At 27.7% G+C, this 11,462-nt stretch overlaps 1 pseudogene; it reads left to right on the top strand.

The window, feature by feature from the left end:
- The first annotated feature begins 1,209 nt into the window (after positions 1–1,209).
- LOC126555560 (uncharacterized) lies at positions 1,210–2,359 on the top strand (annotated as a pseudogene).
- Positions 2,360–11,462: the final 9,103 nt, after the last annotated feature.

Below are 11,462 nucleotides of genomic sequence, written 5' to 3'. Positions count from 1 at the left end.
CTTCTATTTCTTTGATTTTAGAATTAAATATCGGTTTATTTTCCGCCTTTTTAAATTTATCGAAATCGTTAATTGGCTCATTATTTGTAACTACGTGTATACGTGATAAACAGTCCGCGTTTGCATGCTGTGGTCCCGCTCTATAAACAATTTCGTAATCGTACTCTTCGAGTTGTAAACGCCAGCGCATTAATTGCGATGAAACATCTTTTATATTAAATAAATATGTCAATGGTCGATGGTCAGTTATTATTTTAAATTTTTTCCCGTATAGGTACGGCCTAAAATATTTAACTGCTTATACTATCGCTAACAATTCTTTTTGAATTACACTGTAATTTGTTCGGGCCTTATTTAACGTTCTACTTGCATAAGCTACTGGTTGATCTTTTGGTACCTCCCCTTGTGAAAGGACGGCCCCAATAGCATATTGACTTGCATCCGTCATTAAGTTAAAATTCCCGTTTTCCCAGTTAGGGTATACTAATAAAGGTGGGTTCATTAATGCTTTTTTTAATTCTTGGAAAGCGTCTTCGCATTTGTCAGTCCATACGAATGGTGTGTTCTTTATCAATAAGTTCGTTAGCGGACCCGGACGTTTTGGCGTGGTCATTTTGGCGTGGCCGTATTGGCGTGGCCACTTTGCGTAAACCAATTTGGCGTATGGCTATTTTGGCGTAAGACTATTTTGGCGTATGACTAATTTGGCGTATAAAAATTATTTATATAATAAATATAAAATTGAACATGCATATATAAAATATCTGTAGACTACAAAAGCAGGCTGATGTGACTGTGTATATGTTTGTTTGTGGGTATATCGCGGATAATCAGTTATAAAATTATCATAAAGTATAATATCAGTTGAGTTAGGTTGTAATCAACAATCAGTTGTAATCGAAAATGTCTCGAATAAAGAGCATTCGTGGTCGAGAAATATTCACTTATGATGGATATATGTACATATTTGATGTATTTAATTTTAATAAACAAAAAATTTTGGAGATTCCGATACAAAAATGATTGTTCTTGTCGCATTCATACATCAACTGAAACGTCTGAGGTAAAAATTGTTTTTATTATTCAATAATAAAATTAATAATTGTTAAAATAATAATAGGGAAAATATTATAGGTATTAAAGATTCTAAATGATCATTCCCATGATTCAGAGGCAGCTTTGATTGAAGCAAACGAGGCAATTACATGTATGAAACAACGAGCTAAAGACACTCTAGAACCAACGTCGAGTTTAATCAATGAATGTACCAGTGGGATTTCACAAGCAGCCAAGGTACATAATTTTTATTTTGATTATTTTGGTGTGAGTGGCCGAATGATTGACGTGCAGATAATCGACGCTCATCTACTGTATGTATATAGGAGCAGGATATATTTATTATTTTAAAAAACTGGTTCCTTTTCGACCAAAAACAAGTTTTTTGTAAAATTATGGCAATTATATAGTTATATAATTTTGAAAAATTATTAAAAGTAAATATTGTAAAAAAAATATAGAAATTATTAAACATTATTTTTATATTTATATGTCATAATATATATATAATATAATTTTTTTCATTATATAAAATAATAATAATAGGTAATTTTGTCAAAACGTACAATATACTTTTATTATAAATATTTGTACTTATAGTACCAAGAAATTTGAATTCGATTTTCAAAACCTTCTAAACTTAAATAAATGAAACAATAGGGATAATTTATATCGGTATAATTAATATCGTTTTGTAAATAATTTCGTCGTGAATTGTATTTTTACAAATAATAATTTTTTCAGATGCAATTGTTAGATAAAATTGATAAACCTAAAATTAAATTAAGGTGACCGTATTATACCATTCTACAGATTAGTCACACAGATAAGCGCCAAACTGAAATGAGTGTATGTGTGTGTGTGTGTCTATGCGATATATGTAAAATAAATAATATTATGTTGCCTATGTCTATATTTTTAAGGGAGAGTTAGCATCCGATGGAGCCATAAAAAAACAAATCAGGAGAATACGTCGTGAAGTACAAGCAGCCCCGGATGCACCTAAAGACTTGATAACACTTGTGATACCTGATGAATTTAAAATGTATTCGCCATCAGAGGGTATTGTGGAACAATTTTTACTACATGACAGCGGCGCCCAGGTGAAGATAGGATTTTAATATTTGGTCGTTATCGGAACTTAGAAATATTAGCTGAATCTACTAGTTGGTATGCAGATGGTACTTTCAAAGTGGCACCATCACTTTTTTCTCAAATTTATGTAATATTAGCAAAATATATGAACGGTGTACATCCTTTACTGTATGCGCTTTTACCAGACAAAAAAAAACAAACATATGAAAAACTATTACAAATAATTATAAACTTAAAACCCGGGTTAAAACCGATTTCAATAGCATGCGACTTCGAACAAGCGGCCATTAAGCTTTTCAAAATATATTTCCCGGGGTTAAAATTTTGGTTGCCTGTTTCACCTATCAAAAAACTTTAGGTTAAAAATGTGTGAGTTAGATTTAATATCTAAGTACAAAATGACGCAGATTTTTCTATAGCGGTAAAAATGATTTTAGCATTGGCATTTGTTAAAATTGATGATTTAGATACAGCAATTGAGGCACTAACTGAACATATACCTCCAGAAGTGTTGCCCCTTTTAGATTGGTTTGAAGAATTCTATGTTGGTAGAATAATAAGAAATCGGCGACGGCCTGCTCGATTTCCACCTTTATTATGGAATGTTCATGAACGGGTATTAAATAAAGAAGACGGATCACTACCTTATGTTCCACAGTTTTTTTTTTCCAAGTCAACTTATTCCAAGGATATTAATTTCCAAATTTTATCTTTATTCATATGTACATTTGTTCCAACGCATATTAGTCGAAAAATATTTGTTCCAATGGATATTTTTTCCATAACTATTTCATCCAATTATATATTTTCCCATATTATACCTTTGTTCCGATGAAAGTAATTTGTTCCACTGGATTTATTATACAAAACGCTTTGAACAAATGTTCATTCGCACATAATGGTCTTAGAGTAAGAATTAATCGAATAATAAATGCGGGAAAATATTTTAACTGCATTTTTTGACTATCCATAGATTTTTACGGCTTTACACCATACGAGATTAAGGTTACTATAATAAGAGACACTATAAAAAATAGCTATTATACCGTTATGAGGAAATGGTGAATTTACCATAGGCGGATATCGGGGGGACATCACATCACACGTTAAAATAAAAAAATGTGTGTTTCAATATTTGATATTTATAATTTTTATTTTATTTTGTTCAGATACGAGAATGGTCTGGAATATTCATGGCTTATCATTGTTTGTCAACATTATACATTGAAAAATAAATATCTAAATCTATTGATACCGAAACGATTATTAATATATTTGCTCAAAGCAATAGGTTTATAAAATTAAAATTAAAAAAAGCGCGGTCAAGTGGGTACTCACTACCCACTGACTGCTGTTGTACATTAGGATTTAGGTGCCGTACGGATCAGGTTATAGGAGTGTTAAATTTGAATCCAATGATAGCCGATAGGTATCATTATATACCTACGAAAAACGATTCTGAACGGAGATGAATAGATGATTTGTGAGCCTAGGATATAATAGATAAAATATGAGCTATCTTGTCGTATGCGCTCTACCGTAGTAATCTTTAACTATAACAAAAATCTAAAATTATTTGATAGCAGGTAAATCGTTATATTTTACAAGTATATTTTGTAAAAATTTAAACTAAGGATAAAATAATAATAGCATTCAAATAAGCGAAAATTAAATTAAAAATTTAATTTAATTTTGAAAATTAAATCGTTTAAATAAAATTTTTAATAACTAGTGCAATTTTCAAACATCAACGACTTTTACTTTTTGAATAATAACAATAGGTACTTAAAATCGTTAAGGATAAATCGTTATCGATACGGAATTTCGTAAAAATTTAAAATTCAATTGCTCATAACATTTTTCCTATAATGACGCTTCGAGTTTGCTCTATAGCTATTTGAAGGAAAACTTATGGAAAACTTAATGTTTAATTTGTTAATCTTAGATATAAATAAAAAACATTTTATGAATTTTCAACTTTAAAATTACTTGTAAATTTTCTCGATTTTGACTTATTTCGTAAAGATACCTTTATAAAAAAATGTGATTTTTGATTTTTCTAACAACAATAAGACCAATTTATGATAAATCTGGTATTAAGTTTCTAGTTTTTTGGGCAGACATGGTTAAGATTTATTGATACTTCAAAAAAAAAAAAATTAACAGATACCTAAATCGAAAATTTCAGTTGTAAGAAAGTCGTAATATTTTGACTAATAATTTTAAAATTTAACTGTACCTATATAGATAACGTTATAATAACATTTGGTGTAAATTTCAAGTATTTACAGTGATTAGTTTTTGAGTTTAAACACTTTAAACCATATAAAAAATCGATTTTTTGAATACTCTTGGAAAATTCTTACTTTTGATCTCTATAATGCACCAAGGATATTCACTTTGCCATCGGAAACAAAACCCGATGTTTATAATTGAAGCATTATTTCGACAAGTTTGCTGTACACACTACACAGACACAAAAACAAAAAAAACACACATATCATTATAAAATCAAAACATTCATCACATCGTTCAGAATCTAAAATTCAGTAGCTATTCAATATTTTATTTTTAGATTCTGAACGGAGTGATGAATGTATTGATTTTACAATGATGTATGTTTTTTTTGTGTGTCTGTGTACAGCATAACTAGTCAAAATAATGATTCAATTTCAAACTTCGGGGGTGGTTTCCAATGAAAAAGTGAATATCCTTGGTGTATAATAGAAGTAAAAAGTAAACATTTTCCAACAGTTTTTAAAAAAAATCGAGAAATGCCAAAAAATAATGACGAAAAAAGGGGAATTTTTACGCAAAACCAGTTTTCGACCGAATCGATTTTTTTACATGGTTGTAATTCAAAAACTAAGCACTGTAAATACTTGAATTTTTCACCAAATGTTTATGTTAGTGTTATCTATATACAGTTAAATTTTTGACTTTTTTTGAGTTATTTATAGACCACTGAAATTTTCGATTTTTATGTGAATTTTTTTTTGAAGTGTCGGTAAAAAAATTTGGATGACCAAAAAACTTGAAAATTTAATACAAGGTTCCTTATGAGTTGTTCTTATTGTAGCTAAAAAAAATTAAAAATCGTTAGTCACAATTTTTTTTTTATAGCGTTTATAGTTCAAATTTTTACGAAATCTGTCGAAGACGCGAAAATTTGCTAGTAATTTTGAAGTTGAAAAATCATAAAATGTTTTGTTTTTATAACTAAGGATTAAAAATACAACACTAAGTTTTCCATAGGTTTATTTTCAAGTAGCTATAGAGGAAATTCGAAGCATCATTATAGGAAAAATTTTAAATGCGTTTGAATTTTAAATTTTTACGAAATCGCGTAACGATAACGATTTATCCTCAAACGATTTTAAATATTTGTTATTATTCAAAAAGTATAAGTCGTAGATACTTGAAATTTTTACCAGTTATTTAGATTGGCATTTTCTTTACATTATTGAATTTTCAAAATATTTTGAGTTTTTTGAGCTATTTATAGACAACTGAAATTTTCAATTTTTCTGAAATTTTTTTTTTTAAGTATCGATAAAATTTTTTCGGCCAATCAAAATACTTGAAAATCTTATACAAAGTTCCTCATATGTTATTCTTATAGTGATTAAAAAATTATAAGAATACATAGGCACAATTTTTTTTTATTAGAATTTGAAGTTCAAATTTTGACAAAAATTCGTCAAAATCATGAATATTTGCAAATTATTTTGTAATTCAAAATTCATAAAATTGTTTGTATTTATACCTCAAGTCTAAGTCAAAATTGATTAACCATGCCTTTTGCGAATGCGTCATACTAATTGAAAAATAAAATATTTGTTTCAAAATAGAATTTATGACAATATTTAAATATAATATATTCTAGACTGACAAATTATCTCCGTTCAGAATCGTTTTTCGTATACAATGATACTTATCATTGCATTCAAATTTAACCTACCCTAGTCCGAGGTCCACCCCACCCCCTAATGTACAGCAGAGCGGTACCCACTTGCCAACTTTTTTTATGTTCCTATTACCTATAGTCTTGCTCACTAAAGAAAGGTACCGTTTTGCACATGTAGACTGTTGACTATGGTAGGGTGACCATACGTCCTGTTTTAAACAGAATTGTCCCTTTTTTCGTAGTATTTATAATACATATATTATATAAATATTGTATATTGTTTCATGTTTTGACAATCAATATAACTAATTTTATACTCATTGCAAAAAAGTGTCCTGTTTTTTTTTTTTTTTTGAAATATGGCCACCCTAGACTACGAACCATCTGCGGCACGACGCACCACCAGATTAGGAAAAAATAACTTTACTACCGAGCTGTCTCGAATTTTCCCAATTTGGTGGTGCGTCGTGACACAGGTGGTCCGTGGTCCACAGTCTATACATGTGCCAAACGGTACCTTTCTTTCGTGAGACAGACTATATTATATACTTGGTATCTCAGCTAGAATATATTAGGAGTAGCCACTAGAGTTAGTAGGTGGAAACGACTAAAAATGTTTGTTTATTCGCTAATGGATAAGATAAAAATGTTAAGCCCCCCACAGATGTGACCAAATATCCGCCTATGGAATTTACTATTCATTTTCATATTCTAAATCTTATGCATACTTATATTTTTATTGTTACATGAACATCGCTTATAAGTGTAATTTTTAACTTGACCTTATACTTAAACTGTTCTATCACAAAATTTCGGTAAAATATAAAAATTTAGTGCACCTTTACCCTTTGCCACAGAATAATGTCTTACAATCTATACAATCTATCTCAATAATCAGTCTCTCATTTTTGCCCAATGTATGTTATCTTAGCATTCACATTGACCGTCGACTTGATTATCACACATCAAAAACAAACTTCTTTACTTCTCCATTAAATAACCGTCTTCAACTTCTACAAGTGGTCATAGGCGTGCGCAGACTTTGCTGGCAGGGGGGCAGAATGTATAATATATTACACATTATTATATTGGTATTATTATATTATACAGTACCTAGTGAATATTATACTATATTGTTTATATTATATACTATATAATATATAATTGAATATTATTTTGGTTATTAGTTAGGTAGTTCAATCAATATTAGAAATGGAAGTATTTTATTTTATATATCATTAATTATTTACAAATTTAATAGAATTGACACTCTGACACTTCAAAGTTTATTTTTTAATATATTAGTATACAAATTGAATATAAAATATAAATAAGTAAATCTTAGCTCTTCGTTTCTTAGAGCAGTGGTCTTCAACCGGTGGGTGCGACCCATTTTGGGTCGCGTAGCTTTAAAACTGGTCGCGATAAGTCTTCTTTTAAAAATAAAAATAAAATTTTTAAAATTATAAAAGGTAAAAAATAATTTTTAATAATTAATTTAGAAATTTAATAAATAAAAATACATTTAAATAGTAGTGATCTACTATTTAAGAATAGTAGTTATTCTATTGCAAAGCATTAAGCAATTTTCGATTTCTTATAAACTTACGTGGGTCGCGAAAAATGTAAGCCTAAAATGTGGTCGCGAGTCCAAAAAGGTTGAGACCACTGCTTAGAGTACCATTCTTCATATAAAATTAATTATAATGTTTTTTTAAAACTATATTTGGGAGATAAAATTTAGCCCGCAGGGGGCAGCTGCCCACCCTGCCCCCCTCGTGCGCAAGCCTATGCAAGTGGTAATTTAGGTATATTTCTACTTAAAGTAATTTATGACTAAGTCTTCAAGTGCAAAGTTAGAACAAATAAAACTATGACATATTTTTAATTCAGTATCTGATAACCAAACATTGATTGTCTCTATAATGTGTGGTACCTATATATCTCTGTGTCCCCATAGCACCTTTATTGCAGGGAGATTTCATTAGTTTAAGTAGTAATTTCTACGTGTTAGGTACCTAATCATAATCATAGTTTTTTCTCAAAAAGTATAATGTAAATATGACATATCGTATTTTCACAGTCTCTTTTTTATACATACATATTTTCTGTAAACGCATTAGCACATAATCGTATGTTGCCCTATGTCCATAATTCCATACAGGAATTTTGTGTAATGTTAATTTTTTTTTAAATATAAATTTATAAAAAAGAACAGCAATATTTAAAAAATAATACAGAATTATAATTTATATTTATTGGCTTATTGATAAACAATTTTATTTAAAATTTAAAAAAATACTCTAAAATGTTTTTACTCTGGCAAAAAGTTAACACTAGACAAAATATCGATACCTACTTATCTATCGGTTTTAGTTTTTGTAAAAAATTTAGATATATTTACAAAAGGTAATTTACAATGATTTGGACACAAAAATAGCCGCTGACATATAAGGAATTAAGATGTATTAAAGGCTTATAGTGGCGTAATTTTGTTATGTTTGCAGGGGGGAGGTTATAGGTTGTTAATTTAATTTAAAATAGCAACCTATTGTTATTTGTTCCCCATTCCTTTTTCAAAATCAACATGATTTTATACCTAAACGTTCATCATGCACTATAATTTATCTTTAGAAAAAAATTTAATACTTAACTCATATTTGATTCTATAGTAGTCTAATGCACAAACTGATATTATTTACCTATACTGCAGACTTCTCGAAAGCATTTAATCGTGTTAATCTTGAAATATTGTTCTGTAAATTACAGTATTTTGGATTTTCTGGTTAGGATTTTATTACACTATAATATGTTAAAATCTCATAAATAAAAAAAATTTAGGTTTTTGACAAATATTCCATCATCAAATCACTAAAATAGTAAAATGTATAGATTATTTTGAGTTAGAAATTTTTAAAAATGTTTCTTTATAAATTTAAGAGTTGAAAATATAATACAAACTTTCCCATAAGTTTCCCTGCTTTTATCAAAGCAGAAAAAGCTTATTGGAAATTAATTTTTTTTTTGAGCGTTTTAATACTTTTTAAATAGACATAGACACATAGAATATTTATTTTTTAAATGTAGGTATACTTGTAAATTAACAAAATTCTCATATGCAGAACGACTTTTAGAATTTTTTCTATAATCAAAAACTATGAAACGTAGATATTTGAAATTTTCACCAAATGTTTAATTTATAATTTTCAATTGTTATTATGATAATCCTATTTATATCTATATCACCAATGTATCTACTATTCAATTTTAATAAAATAAAGGCACTACAAATTATTAATTCACAAATATAATTAATACAAAATCAGGCATGTACCAGTTGCCCCCAAAGGTACCTTTTTTTATACCAATTCCCCCCAAACTACCTAGAGGAAAATGTATCAGTTGCCCTTACATGTTAATATGATATTCGATGAGAAATCTACACTAATACAACCTTGTTGTTATACTGAGTACTTTATTTTTATTTTAAGAAATGGCCAAATATTTTAAAATAACATAAACTTAAAGTTGTCATAAATATTTTATTAGTTGATTTAAAAAATAAATTGAAAAAAAATACAAAAATACAAAGACATGGCTTTTGATCAACCGTTATCCGTATCGTAGAATCGTTCTCACTACCCCCCCGTTATTATGAGTTCCTACCTACCTATCAACTACACCTATTCAAATGATAATATGTAGCAAAATATGGTACTTAGGAGAATGTCAAATATAGATATGTAACCATTAAAACAATTAATAATATAAAATAAACACAATTATATTAATATATATTTTGTACATAATATGTGTGGATCTTTATTGCTTTTAAATATAATATATTTTTACAATTCTACGTATATAGGCTGTATTATATTACAGTAAATTAAAAGAAAAAAAAACTTAACTCTTTTATTATACATGAATATTTTAAGTATTAATTATTTGGTAAATTAAATTATGAAAAAATATATAACTATTATTTTAAATTGCAATACAAACGCTATACTTACGTATTTCAGACATAATACTTACCTACAATTTAAATTAAAATTATAGTACATATCTCAATGATGCATACGCCATACATATTACCATTACCCAAAACTCTAAGAACTATAAGCGTTAGATCAGGTCAATCTTTTATATAACAACATTTTAGGTTATTTTGTTTTTCATATTTTATTTTATTTCATATGCATGGAATCATGGAAATGAGGTTCAAACCCAATAGTAAGAAAAACTTTACACAGTATGAACGGAGTTCTTGAATTATCAAAAATTATATTTATTATTTCACCAAATATACAATTGTTTTAATTGATTTCCTAAATCACAAGCATACCTGGTTTATAAGAAATTCCTTAAAGTTATATCGAAGTTGCTGAAAATATTTCATATTTTAGCCCGAAAGGTAATGAATTAAACAAATGATGATTAAACTCATCAAAAGTTTTTAAAATTTTACACGATTCTATACGTTTAATAAGTCCGATTTTATAACTGTTTGGTTTAAAAAACGATTGACCATTAGAACAAGACCGTTGATGACTGATGTTGAAATAACAACAGCGCGTTGTTAATTTTAACTCGATAGGTACTCAAAATGAACATTTCATTAGCTAGTTAAAATGAACTAACTATAATTTCTAAGATAATTACATTTCATGTTATTTTTAAGATATGAAGGTTTTATATTAACAAGATTATATTCAAATCAACCATATTAATAAGATGAAACATTAATAACAATATTGTTATTTTAATATTAACTATAGTCAAACAATATGGTTTGAAGTTTGAATATACTCCTTTTGGTGTTAATTCAAGTACAAAATTTGTAAATTTAACAACTACACTGTCAACAATATTGTTAAAAGTTAAATCAACACTAATATTTTTATGTGCGTAGGTACAAAACTATAGTCAAATTCATAATAGGTACATGATCTAATGATAATGATAAGTGGCGGCATATTCAATATAATAATTAGTCAACAAAAAATAGTACAAAATTAAAAAGTATTATGTTTTTTTATAATTATTTATAAAACAGTAATTCACACTATTGACTCCAAACTTTCAGATTATTTTAAAATTTTATAAGTTATATTCTTTTTGTATTAATTATCATAATTTAATATTTATAATATTAATATTATTGATAAAAATGTTAGGGCGTTGAATAGGTAGGTAGTAGGTACTATTCAATATTATTGGATTTTATTATGATTGATTTATTTTAATTGCAAACATAAATTTAATTTTCCGGTAACCAGATTTTTTCAGAAATGTATTATTTTAATATTCTTCATTTTTCTATATTTTTCGCGCTCTAGGAAAAACTTTTTTTTTTCCAAAAGTTTTCCTGAATTTTCGTCCCCCCTATGAAATATCTTAG

This window comes from Aphis gossypii, unplaced genomic scaffold (genome assembly GCF_020184175.1).
Source record: "Aphis gossypii isolate Hap1 unplaced genomic scaffold, ASM2018417v2 Contig00912, whole genome shotgun sequence".
NCBI lineage: Eukaryota > Metazoa > Arthropoda > Insecta > Hemiptera > Aphididae > Aphis > Aphis gossypii.
This window is presented reverse-complemented; position numbering and strand designations above follow the sequence as displayed.